General features: G+C 38.8%; 1 pseudogene; it reads left to right on the forward strand.

Moving 5' to 3' along the window:
* The first annotated feature begins 2 nt into the window (after positions 1–2).
* LOC122215222 lies at positions 3–7,252 on the forward strand (annotated as a pseudogene).
* The last annotated feature ends 6,251 nt before the right edge of the window (positions 7,253–13,503 follow it).

The following is a 13,503-nucleotide window of genomic DNA, read 5'->3' on the forward strand; positions in this document are numbered from 1 at the left end:
TCATGCACATCAGGACTTTAGAAAGCTTAGCTTTGGAGCAAGAAAATAGGTGTGGTGTGATGTTTAAGAATGAAAAATGGAAAATCAATTTTCCCAGAATCCTGAGCAGTGCTGCAATGAATGAGGAGGGAGACGGTCTGCTGCAGGTTGGAAGCTGCCCTGGTGGGAACCGTCCTAGCAGAAACCGACAGCAACACCAGCTTAAAAAATGCTTACCCCTCTGTGTCCTCCCTGCACCCATGCTGCCAGAGTGGGCTTGCTCACTTTTGCTTTCCTCACTGAAACTTCCATCCTGCAGTCCCTCCAGACACTTGGCACACACAGCTCAGACCAAAGAGGCCACTCAGTCCCTCTAAACAGTCCCTGGACTGCACTGGATATTTTTCAACTAAATATCTCCCTGTCAAAAAACACACCCTAATGTATGTGCATGTTTTATTTTTAACAGCAAGGGGCTTTCTTTTTTTTTTTTTTTTGAAAGTTCTCTGAGAAAGGGGGTAATAAAAATCCACTCAAGATAATACAAAGGCAATTGCCTCTCAGTTTCCCAAGATCCCATCTGGGCTGAGACAGTTGGAACTAAATCTTGGAAAGAGAAGCCTCCAAATGCTTCTCCCCACAATGGCTGGTCACTGTCATTCATTCCCCCTGCAGGAGAGACTGGTTCTGTTCACAGGTGTGTGCAATGGAGAGGCTTGCACACCTCTTCAGATACAGGGTGCCTGTCCACCCTGTAGGTGAGGAAAATGATCGCCCTGCAAGTGCCCACTCTCAGTGGCACAGTTGGTGACCTCTCTACTGTCCAATTCACAGTGTGGACCAAAAGGAGACTCTCATGTAATCGACATTTTACACACATTGCAACATCTTAATTTTATGGTGAAAGAGTTCTCTAGACTCAGAAATTTATTTTGGTATCTATTGAGCTAATTAAGCTTTCCAGTTGGTCTTGTTTCATTACAATGGCCACTACCAAGGGTACTCAGGCTATCGAGTCACATGGAAGAAAGTACGAGAGGCAATCTTTCTCCAGACCCTCAAAAGTTAATGTCATCTTTTTCCCAGTGATGTACCTCTAGAAGACGAATTCCAGACTATTGACAGCAACCTTACGATGTGAGAGCACTTTGCTATTTACAAAGATTTTTCAGGTACTTCCTTCCTCTCTTCATCTTCCAGTGTAGGTAACAAAACCATTATCCCTACTTTGCAGATGTTAAAATTGAGGCTTACGAAGGGTTGATCTGTTGAAAGTCACATGGAAGAGCAAAATTCCAACCCAGACTTCTATTGAAACTCAGGTGTTTTTATTTCCAATATACCAAGTTTCCTCATGGCAGCAGAAGTGTGGAGACAGAAAAATAAAACCATTTTGTTTCCTAAAGTTCCTTTCACTGTTCCAGTATGAAGAAAGGTATTTGATCAATAAAGTTGTTAAAAATTAGAAAGATCCCCGCTGGTTGAGTAGATGTATCTTTGAGAGAATGTGTTAATCTTCACTTCATTTTTTAAAAGCAGGATATATTTATATACATATAATCTCCATACTTCTCCCATGTCTTTTACTTACAGTAAGCAATGTTCATAAAACTTCCATCAAGATACCACTCCAAATTGGTTCACAACACTCTTAGGTAAGCAGATTTTAAAAAGGAAAGCGTTATTGTTGAAGAGAGCAAGATAAGGTGAAAAAGGAATTAATTAGGGAAAAAAATAGAATGAACAATGGAAAATGACCACAGGCAACAGCAACTCTTGGGATCTTGAATTTCTCTCAACTTTCAGGTAGAAGACAAGGTTTCTTTTTGTTCTCATTTTGTTTTTCTTGCTGAAGACAAGAAAAGGCAGCACTTGACTGTATACAAAGTGGATCCTGAATTGTTTCACCCCAAATAACCCCATACAAACATTTCAAGTGAATTATAACAGCTAATCTGAAGGTGGGTTATTGCTTCTCTTAAACCTGATCTGTTTTATTGCTCAGCTCCTCCAACTTCAGAGAAAGTCTTTCTTGAAAAGGGAGAGCAAAGAAGGCACAGGAAGGGGAGGAGAGGAAGGGAGGGAGAATTAATCAGATTCAGAAGTAATCCTATAAAGTAGCACACTGGCTTTTTTATTGCTTCACTCTATTCTATATTAAATCTCTAAATGCAGTATTTAAACCTTTTTTTCTCTTAAAAAAGAATTCAGCATAGTGATTCAACTGACAGGAAAATGCTTTCTATTTTATTCATTTTATACTCTGGTGAAAAATTATAGGGAGGACCCCCGTCTTTCTTAGCTTTCAAGAAACTTAGAGCTCAAATGACAGAGATAATTTTTTCATGATTGTATAATAAAAATTGAATCCATTATCATAACCTTGTGGCGTTGCAAGAGTCTATACTGACTTTTGTCAGTACAAGAACATAATGTATTTGGTGCCTCTTTAGGGCTAAAATGCATTTTTCTATATTATAAATCTTTGACTATTACCAGTCTTTATGTAGAAAGAATTCTGGTGTCATGTTTAGTGAATTAGAAAATGGGATTATGATGGGGCGCCTGGGTGGCTCAGTCGGTTAAGAGTCTGACTTCAACTCAGGTCATAATCTCACAGTTGGTGGGTTCAAGCCCCACGTCAGGCTCTGTGCTGACAGCTCAGAGCCTGAAGCCTGTTTCATATTCTGTGTCTCCCTCTCTCTCTGCCCCTCCCCTGTTCATGCTCTGTCTCTGTCTCAAAAATAAATAAACATTAAAAAAAAAAGAAAATAGGATTATGAGAGTACTAAATGTGGTTAGGGGAGAATTGATTTCAGAATAGGTACATAGTGCATTAGCTAGTCTCTGGAGTGGAAGTTAGGTGACCCCTGACTTGCAGTTTTGCCAATGTCTGAGGAGCAAATGTTCCACCCGTGGCAGATTTCAAGCTGCTAGGCTGGTATCACTGCATGCAGAGACAAGAAGAGATGTGTAGACAACCATCCCTCTATAGCGTTTCCACCATGCATATGCAATAAATAGGAATAATCTCAAGAGGCGAGATATTAGCACAATGTAAAATCATGAGGATGTCATGTTTTTTTTAGCATTTATTACTTTTTAATAAAATCCATTTCATTGTAAGCTTATGTAATTTAAATTTTAATAATGGCTGTGTTTAACACTGGGCTCACAAAATTTCTGAACATTTTATAAGCCCTCTCATGATCCACTAAGAGGTGGCTGTAGACACCGCTAATTGCAGAATGTGTGTAGAAAACAAACAAAATATATACTTGAACTTATTACTTGAGAAGTTCTATCAAGCCTCCACCCTTGACAATTGCATTTAGTTGTTGGGAGATACAAAGATGGGTGAGAAATGGCTTCTGGCCTCAGGAAGCTCAAGATACAGAGGACAGGAGAGGCCTGGGAGACTCCGTCAGTTAAGCAGCTGGCTCTTGATTTTGGTTCAGGTTGTGATCTCACAGTTTGTGGGTTCTCAGCCCCATGTTGGGATCTGCACTGACAGCGTGGAGCCGGATTGGGATTCTCTCTCTCTCTCTCTCTCTCTCTCTCTGCCTCTCCCCAGCTTTCTCTCTCTCTCTCTCTCTCTCTCTCTCTCTCTCAAGATAAGTAAATAAATTTTAAATAAAAATATCTAGGGTTGTCTGGGTGGCTCAGTTGGTCAATCATCCAACTTTGGCTCAGGTCCATGATCTCACGGTTCATGAGTTCAAGCCTTACATCAGGCTCTGTGCTGACAGCTCGGAGCCTGGAGCCTGCTTCAGATTCTGTGTCTCCCTCTCTCTCTGCCCCTCTCCTGCTTGTTCTCTCTCTCTCTCTCTCTCTCTGTCTGTATGTTTCTCTCTTTCTCTCTCTCTCTCTCTCTCTCTCTCTCTCAAAAATAAACAAACATTAAAAAAATTTTTTTAAAAAGTTGTAGAGGAGAGGACAGGCAGTGCCAGGGAAGATTTGGATAAGTGCCATAGATAGACCAGGGACATACACATAGTACCTGGCAAGGACCCACCCTAACAGGGGGGCTTTGAAAAGGACATTACAGGTAGTCTTTAAGGGGTGAACAGGATGATAGTTCAGACAGAGAAAAGGGAAAAAAAAAGACATTCTTTGCAGGAAACACAACAAATGCAAGATCAGAGATAACACTTTTCTCAATTTTTTCCCAAGCATGAAGACTATGGTTAAGATCATAGCTGGATGTGACTTTTAGATTTTTTACATACTAGCCAGGTTTGACATAGACTTAATCACTCTTTCTTCTGAAAAAGTGTAACTAATAAAGGGCTGTCTTTAGAATTCAGTACTTGCTTGGCATTTGAGATGCACTCAACAACCATGGCAGAAGGAAGAGGAGAGAAAGCAGAAGCAGGAGAGGGCAGGAAAAGGTAATTGCTTATAAGGAGCAGGTTGCTCAAGTCTGATCTCTTTCAACAATAAATGTTTAGTTGGTGTTTGTTATTATTTGGTGGGGTGGGATGGAAAGGAACAATAGAGCTCCCTCCTTTCAGTTCTCAAGTTGGTTAGAAGTTCAAAGACTTCAGATATGAAACTTTAGCTGCCTGTTTTCAAATATGTCCCATCCTGCTAGAATCCCAACCTAGTTGGATTTCTCACAGTTTTCTTTAGGGGCATAAACTAATGTTTGAGGCAACTCTTCTGAAAAGAGATGTTTAATATTCACATGTGTTTTCTTAGACAGTCTGGAAGATCTCCAGATCTTTGAGTTTCTTGGGTTTCTTTGAGCTCTTTTCCAAGGAGACATTAAATGATCTCCAGTCCAATTTGAACCTGAGAGTGGAATATCATTAGCATGTTACAACTTGGCTCCTGGTAAGTATTGCAAATCACTCTCAGCCTATACTATTGCTTTGCCAATTTGTCACTTGGGTACAACTGCATGAGTTTACTTGTACATCAATGCAACAAAAAGTTCTTGTGTTGATTTTAACAAGGACCAGCCAAATTAGATGAAGAGTGATGAACAGAACTTGGTTCTAATTGCTTGGAAGCAGCCATGATGATCCATTTCAGGATGCATATTATAGAAGGGTTCCCTGTTCATGTGGTCAAGACACTGAATCACTGAAGTGCCGTTTAAGAGTTCACATCCTAAAGATGTTTGCATCTTAAAATAAGCAAATGGCATTTTGAGTGTACGGTGTTTTGTTAAATCTGAGAAATGCCTTTCATTTGACAAAGTAACAGAGATGTAAAGACTGTTATTCTAGAAACAAGAATGCCTTCGAGATTGAAGTTCTCCTTATGGGAAGTCATTGCCTTTGGCATAATGTTCCATACTCTTAAAAGAAAAATATCTTTTTTATACTTTTCAACACGGGATACAGCATTCCAAACATTTTTAAATTGGTATTCTATCTTAATTTCTGTGTCAAAACCTTGTACAGAATTTTAATGTCATGGGTAATTTTAGGCTAATGATTATCACATCATAAATACAAAGTTATAGAATTGAACTGTGTGTATACATATATATTTTTTTCTCTTGCAAACATCGTTATTATACATGTTTTTCTCCAATTTTATTAAGCTGTAATTAACATCATAATTGTGTAAGTCTAAGGTATACAGTGTGATAACAATACACATACTCTGCAAAATGTTTACCACAATAAAGTTAGTTAATATATCCTTCACCTTGCATAGTTACCATGGTGTTGTTTTTATGGTGAGAACCTTATAAACTTTCAAGTGTACAATACAGTATTTTTAACTCACATACTGTATATTAGATCTATGGAATTTGCTCAACTTACATGTGAAAGTCTATACACTTTGACCACCATTTCCCCATTCCCCCCACTCTCCAGCCCCTGGCAACCACCAGTCTACTCTATGTTTTTATGTATTTAAATTTATTTTTGATTCCATGTAGAAAGATAGTAGGCAGTATTTATCTTTCTCTAGAGGCTTATTTCACTTAGTGAAATGTATTCAAGGTCCAACCATGTTCTCACAAATGGCAGGATTTCCTTCTTTTTAATGGGTGAATAATATTCTTATGAGATATATATGTATATTTCATTATATGTAATATGAAATACATATGGAAAATATATATACTTCAGAGATATATATATATATATATATACATATATATATATATATGTATATATATATATATATATGTATATATATATATATATACATATATATATATATGTATATATATAGATCTTGGTGTATGGCCATTTTAATGTGCCATTGAAATTGATTTGCTGTTTGAATTTAATTTTGTTGAGTTTTTTTATGTCTATATTCATCAAGGATACTTACCTGTAGTTCTTTTTTTGTAGTATCCTCATCTGGATTTGTTATCAGAGTAATACTGGCCTCTTAAAATGAGTTTGGAAGTATTCTGTCTTCTTCAAATTTTTGTAATGGTTTGGAAAAAATTATGTTAATTTTTTTGTCTTTTCAAGAAAATAAATACTTTTATTAGCATGGTAATTTTTTTATTACACCTGGAAAGGTTTTGACCTCATACACTTGTCAGGTCAGCTACTGAAATAAATTTATAGCAAGACAACTTATGAAGTTCAAAAATACCCAGTCCCTGTGCACATTAGGGTCCAATGCAGACAGTCCTCCTGTCATTCTCCAGCCCCTCAAGAGCCTTTGCAAATATCTCTTCCTATGCCCAGAATCCCCTGAAATGCATCATGGTATTACATCAATTTGTACAGAATACCAAGATCAAGTCTCCTATTCTAGGAGTTGGGCTAAGTTGGGCTGTCCAAAAAAAATGACCAGACAGGTTACATCAGATAGTGTGTCACATAAAATTTAAATTTTCAACAAATCACATCTCTCTTTCTTTGTTGCAGACATTGATAGCAAAATTCTGGAGAAGTGGGAGAGAATATGGCCCTTCGATGTCCTCGAGCTGGCAGAGCTGGAGGAGGTGAAAGTGCTGGAGCCTGAGGAAGATTTCCAACAGCTCCTGCTGCCAGTCATCAGTGAGATGCTGGATGACAATGTGGCCCTCACCCAGGAGTGGGGGAGAGCATACATGCAGAAGCAGCAAACTATGGCAGATGGACAATATGCTCATCCAAATAAAAACACAGGTGGAGGGGAAGCCTCAGAGGAGAGCACCCTGAATCATCTTCAGAATCCAAATGATGGAGTCAAAGGCAGAGTGACCAAAAGGAATAAGAAGGCCGAGGAGAAGGCCAAGGAGCCCATGAAAATGGCAGAGATGTTGGTGGAGCTGGTCCAGTGCATAGAAAGAGGTGAATCATCCTGAAGGAAGGCCGGTGGTTTACAGCCAATGGGTTCTGGCCAGCCAATGGAGATTGGTCCAGCTGAGTTTGGACAGCCCAAAAGCTGAAACCAGAGGGCTTTTGTTCTCTCTCTCTCTCTCTCTGTCTCTCTCTGTCTCTCTCTTTTTCCTCTGTATACACTCTGCTCTCACCTACACCACATTTATGCAATTCTCTGTGTTTGGTTGATGACCTCAGTGTAATTTTTGACTGTTAAATGTTTTGGTTTGGAAAAGTAACTTGTATTTGGAAAATGCTCTCACATGAGAATTAGGGCCTAGAAGGTAAGCTCTTGGAGCAATCACAATTGTTCTTGGGCTTTGGTTATTTCTAAATTCTCAGGTGCTTTGCTCTTTGTTGTGTGACTTGATAGCTCCCTGGAACTTTGAGTGATACATGACACTCAGAGTTGGAGTTTTCCACTTCTAGAGGTGCTAAAGAAGCTGTGTTACTTCTAAAATATTACTTCATGCAGCAACTGCTAAAGAAGCTGAAGAAGGGACTAGACTTCATCTGGGAATATGAATGGGGCTAATGAATCAGAAGGGGTGGAGTATGGTAGTGTCTGTATTTCTGGACTTTAATTTCTGTGTGAGACCAGATGTTAATTCTTTTTTTTATAAGTTTGGTAGAATTCACCCATAAAGTCATCTGGTCCTAGGCTTTTCTTTGTTGGGAGACTTTGATTACTAATTTAGTTTCCTTTCTTGTTAATTCAGATTTTCCATTTCTTTGTAATTCGGATATAGCAGATCATATATTCCTAAGAATTTATCAGCTTTCTCAAGATTATCTAATTTGTTGGCATATAATTGCTTTAGTATTCTTTTATGAATTTTTGTATTTCTGTGGTATCAGCTGTTATGTCTCCTCACTTATTTCAGATTTTTTGTCCTCTTTATTTTTTTTTTTCTTGTACTATACCCAAAGGTTTTCCAACTTTGTTTCTTTTCAAAAAAGCCCACTTTATCTTTGTTAATCTTTTCTTTTTAATTTTAAATTTACTTATTTAAATCCAAGTTAGTTAACATACAGTGTACTATTCATTTCAGGATAGAACCCAGTAGTTCATCTCTTACATATGATGCCCAGTGCTCATCCCAACAAGTGCTCTCCTTAATGCCCCTTGACCATTTAGCCCATCCCCACACCCAAAACCCCTCAATCAACCCTCAATTTGTTCTCTGTATTTAAAAGTCTCTTACAGTTTGCCTCCCTCTCTGTTTTTATCTTATTTTCCTTCCCTTCCCCCATGTTCACCTGTTATGTTTTTTAAATTCCACATATGAATGAAATCATTTAATATTTTTCTTTCTCTGACTGACTTATTCAACTTAGCATAATACATTCCAGTTCCATCCATATTGTTTCAAATGGCAAGACTTTGTTCTTTTTGATTGCTGAGTAGTATTCCATTGTGTGTGTGTGTGTGTGTGTGTGTGTGTGTGTGTGTGTGTGTATACATATATATACCACATCTTTGTCCATGCATCAGTCGATAGACATTCAAACTCTTCCATAATTTGGCTATTGTTGATAACACTGCTATAACATTGGGATGCATGTTCCCCTTCAAATCAGCATTTTGGTATTCTTTGGACAAATACCTAGTATTACAATCGCTGGGTTGTAGGGTAGTTCTATTTTTAATTTTTTGAGGAACCTCCATACTATTAATTTTTTCTCCTTGTTATCTATTCTTTATTTCATTTATGTGCACAGATAATTGTTATCTCCTTCCTTCTACTAATTTTGGGCTAGTTTTTCTTGTTTTTCTCATTCTTTGGAGTATAGGTGAGGCTGTTTATTTGAGAACTTCCTTATTTTTAATATAGGAATTTATTACTAAAAACTTCCTTCTTAGCACTGCTTTTGTAGCATCTCCAAAGTTTTAGTATGTTGTGTTTCCATTTGTTTCAAGATACTTTATTTTTCCTCTTGGTTTTATTGTTGGCCCATTGGTTGTTCAGGAATATGTTGTTGAATTTTCAAATATTTGTTAATATTCCAGTTTTCCTCCTGTTACTGATTTCTAGTTTCATACCACTGTGGTCAAGAAACATACTTGGTATGATTTCAATCTTTTTTTAATTATTTTTTAATGCTTATTTATTTTTTGAGAGAGAGAGAGAGAATGAGTGGAAGAAGGGCAGACAGAGAGAAAGAGACAAAGATCTGAAGCAGGCTCCATGCTCTGAGCTGTCCGCTCAGAGCCGACATGGGGTTCAAATACACAAAGTGTGAAATCATGACTTGAGATGAAATCGAGTGCTTAACTGACTGAGCCACCCAGGTGCCCTTAGTTTTTTTAATGTTTATTTATTTTTGAGAGTGATTTCAACCTTTTAAAAATTGGGTTGTATTTGTTGAAAGTTCTAATCATGAAAGGATATATATGTTTTGTGCTCTAATATATGACCTATCTTGGAAAATGTTCCATGTGTGATTAGGAAGAATGTATATCCTGTAGCTGTCGAATAGAGTGTTTTGTATATGTTCCAAAGTGAAGTTCAAGTCCATGGGGGACTTGTCTTTTAACCCTTACACTAGAGTTAAGTGCTTAACACACTACCACATTACAGTATTAGAGTGTTCTGAATCTGACAATACACTATATACTTTTACCACTGTGTTGTATACTTTCATGTTTTAAAGTTATAGTAGCATCTTTTATTTCAATTTGAATAATTCTTTTTAGCTTTTCTTCTTAGCTTTCTGAGGGGCTAATTTCCCTCAGTTTTTCTTTGTGAGGTGAAGTCTTTACCTTACTGTTACTTCTGAAGTACAGTTTTGCTGGAGAAAGCGCTCTTGGCTGATAGCTTTTCCCTTCAGTACATTGTATATACCACCCATTCTCTCCTGGCCTGGGAGGTTTTTGCTGAGAAATATGCTGACCTCATTGAGGTTTCCTTGTATGAGATAACTGTTTTCTCTTAGTGTTTCTAAGATTCTCTCTTCATTTTTGATTTTAGACAGCTTTATTATATAATGTGTCTTGTCGAATATTGTTTCAGTTTGACATTTTGGGGTAACTATTAGCTTTGTGAACTTGAATGTCTTATCTCTTTCTAGATTTGGGAAGTTCAAAGCCATTATTTTTTTAAAATAAATTTTCTACACTTCTCCTTCTAGGACTCCAGTGATGTGTAGGTTAATAGTATACCTGAAGTCCTGTAAGGTTTCTTCATCCCTTTGTATTTTTTCTTTTTGCTTTTCTGACTGAATAATTTTAAGCAATCTATCTTCGGGCTCACTGGTTCTTTCTTCTCCTCAATCTAGTTGGCTGTTGAAGTTCTGTTGCATCCTTCAGTCATTGTATTCCACTGCTCCTAAATTCCTGTTCAGTTATTTTTTATATTCCTATCCTTTTCAAGCTTCTAATTTTGTTCTCTTATAGTTTTCCTGATTCCATTATATTTTAATTATTTTTATTTTTAGGTAATCTCCACACCCACTGGGGGCTTGAATTCCCAACTCTGAGATTAAGAGTCACATGCTTCACTACTGAGCCAGCTGGGTGTCCCATGATTCCATTGAATTTTATCCAACCTCTTATATATATATATATCTCTGAGAATCTTAATTTGGGGGGAATTTTTTTTTGGAAAATATAAATTTTTTTTGTGTGGCAATTGCTGTATCTCTATTTCTTTGGGATTAAGTACTAGAAGCTTCCTATGTCCCTTGGATAGAATCCTATTTTCTTGATTCTCATTGATCCTTGTAATTCTGCTAAGTTGTCTGCACATTGGAAGAGGGAATTGCCTCTTTCAGACTTTACTGACTGACTTTGGTAAGGACAGACCTGCCCCTGAGGTTGGGGGCAGGCCAGAGCACACCATGACTCTGTGTCCAGTGGTGTTCATCATCAAGTGCAGTGATATATGGCTGCTCCAGGTCCAGAGGGCATGGTGACTTGTTGGCTCAGGCCACCGGAATCCACAGCATCAGCAACTGCGTGGTCCTTGAAGAACGCTGCAGCAGATCCATGGAGGCCACAAAAGGTTGGTGGTATCCTCAGCAGCACCTCCAGGCTTAGTGGTCAGGGACCAAGGCAGACAGTGGTAGTGACTGGAGCTAGTGATATGCACACACTGGACTAGAAAGAACAGCTGTAAGTGCTCTTATAATGGCAAAGGCTGGTTTCACACATACATAGAGTGGTGGAGACCAGAGCAAGCAGCCAGTGTAGGAATGAACTGGAGGCACACTGGCAGTTGTGAGGCCCTTGGCCATCAGTTTGCAATACCGTGGCTGCTAGTACTTGCCATGTGTGTACAGAAGCCCTGGATGGTGTTGGGAGACAAGTCAGGGGCATGCAGGTACACAGCTGGAGAGAGCAGCTCAAGATGAACTCAGTGGTGCAAGCTAGTGACAGGAGATAGGGTCGGATCCAGGCCCACAAACTGCTGTGGCGGCTACAACTGTCAGCATGCTCTCCTGTGTCTGTGCAGTCTCCCCAGGGGCATGTGCATAGCAGTGGAGGCCAGTGACAGGGTCTCACATGGACATGCAAGTGCACAACTCAAGGAGTAGCTACAGGTGAGCCCAATGTTACAGGTTAGTGACAGGCAATAACGCTAAATCTGGGCCCCAAACAGCCAAGGGAGCCTGCTCTATTGGTGTGCACTTCCATGGCTCAGAATCTTGCCAGACGTGTGCACATGGCAGTGGAGTTTAGTGTATCAAGCCAATAGCATGAAAGTGTGCAACTGTAGGTGCTAAACCAAAACACACTCAAAGTAGTGGGAGTCAGCCACAGGGCTCCAGGCTTGCTGCCAGTGTGCATCCTTGGTCTAAAGAGGAGGGTTGTGAGAGGAAGTAGGGAGGGACACAGGTAACTGATACATGCAAATGAGAGTAGGCATGGGGATAAAACTGGTGAAATCTGCAAGGAGTGTGCCTAGGCTGTACTGGTCTTTGATTACGTTAGTGCCAAAAGCTGCTGGGACTCGCTGTGAAGCAGGTCACCAGGAATCATGGTCACTTCTGTTGTATGGCTGATCCTGGTAGTCCCTGCTTTTCTTCCTTGTTCCCAACTGCCTATGTCTCAGCTTTGCGGGTCTCTGGGAGGGGTGAAACTGAAGCAGGTTCTTCATGAGATGCCCCCCTAAGTCTGGGGAAGCTGACTGCTTATTCTGTCTTCTCTTCCCCAGAGACGGGACTCTTTCTAGCTGGTGAGTCACTGAGCAGTGTCGGCTTGGGGGACAAGATGACAAAGGCGAAAAGAGGCTGCTCTTCCTTCCTTTTTGTGCAGTTACTCCCAATTTTTATTCCATTTGGCTGCTGAAGTTTCCTTATTAGACTCCAGAGCTCTCCGAGAGCTGTTTTTGTTGATGAATAGCTGTCCAGTGTTTTATCTTTGTGGGGAGTTGGAGGCTGGGGTCTCCTCCTCTGCCATATGGTTATATCGCTCCTATATATTTTTAAATATTCTTTTTTTGTTTTGTGTAAGAGATAAACAGTTAATTTTAAATACAGAATTAATTTTTTAAAGCCATGCCATCTAATATAAAATATAGGATGTGGTACAAGTTACCATAAACTTTTCCTCCCAGGTCTTTGTCTAATTGGTTGACAAATTTTGGCAATGATTTTCAGTATTTTTGTTCAAACTATCTGACAGCTTTAGATATGGACAAATCACCTACACTTCAATCACCACACCCAGAGGAGCTGTAGGCTGGAGATGAGAGAAGGGAACGTTTATGTCTGTACGGAAAGAAACTGGCTTGAGAAACACAAATGGATAGGAGGCAATATATAGCAATGTCAAAGACAGCCATCAGGTAACCAGGCCCCAGATAATGATATAGAAAGGAAAAAAACACATCCCTAAACAGACAGAATTGGAGAGAAATAAAGAGAGGGAAAAACTGAAAAACATGGCCACTTCAACTATTTGTCTGTACAATAATCACTAGCCATATGTACCTACTAAAATTTAAATTAATTAAAAATAAATTGAATTGAAAATTCATTTCCTTAGTCACATTTGCCCCATTTCAAGTGCTCAATAACCATACTGGCTACTGGCTTTTACAGTAGACAGTGCAGATATAGACTATTTCCTTCATTGTAGAAATAATGAACACAGGTCATGAACTGCATTGGACTCTATTCCAAAACTAACATATTCATATATGTGTAATATGTGTACACACACACACACACACACACATATATATATATATATATATATATATATATATATATATATACAATGGGCACCTAC

The sequence above is a fragment of the Panthera leo genome, chromosome A3, assembly GCF_018350215.1.
Source record: "Panthera leo isolate Ple1 chromosome A3, P.leo_Ple1_pat1.1, whole genome shotgun sequence".
NCBI classification, from domain to species: Eukaryota; Metazoa; Chordata; class Mammalia; order Carnivora; family Felidae; genus Panthera; species Panthera leo.